Source organism: Sycon ciliatum, chromosome 2 (genome assembly GCF_964019385.1).
Source record: "Sycon ciliatum chromosome 2, ocSycCili1.1, whole genome shotgun sequence".
NCBI lineage: Eukaryota > Metazoa > Porifera > Calcarea > Leucosolenida > Sycettidae > Sycon > Sycon ciliatum.
Window position 1 is genome coordinate 45,810,718 of NC_088644.1, and position 752 is coordinate 45,811,469.

Here is a 752-nt window from a genome sequence, read left to right on the forward strand (position 1 = left end):
GAGAGCGAGAGAGAGAGACGAGAGAGCGAGAGAGAGAGAGAGAGAGAGAGAGAGAGAGAGAGAGAGAGAGAGAGAGAGAGAGAGAGAGAGAGAGAGAGAGAACGAGCGATGTCATTGGAACGATCAGGTAGCTCACAGTGACAAATGACAACGTCAGAACACAGAGAAAAGCCCGACGAAGCCTGAGTAATTCTGACATTTCGATCACAAGACACCTGATAGGGGAATTACATTCTTCTTTGTAGAAAGCTCGGCCGGATACTTGTGGGCCAAGGAAGGACGGCATGTCATGCCTAACACTAACAGAGGCTGTTGATATGTGCTCGTGAGTAGGAGCTGTACATGTGCATGTAGGCGGTGAGATCATGTGTAGGGTAATAGCATATCCACGACAGGAATGGTCGCGAATTCGACACTAAGCTGCCTACTGCAAGCGCAAGCCAAAGGATTGTGTCAGAAGCTGCCAACATGATTACACAGAGTTGCAACAATAAAGCTCTTACCTCAACTATATTCTGTAAGTGGCTACAATCATGCGCATACCGTGCACCAGACTCCATTCTAAAGAAACATATTCTTCGAAACTCATGCTTCCTGTCAAATCACACAGGCTGGTGGAACGCAGCCCTCACTGTACCCAGATAATTGACGCACAGCTAGACTAGTAGGCGGAGAGGCCCAATGTATCCAATTTTATATTCATATAAAAGTCTGAGGGACTGAACATACTAAAATGCTGGTATCACACAAGG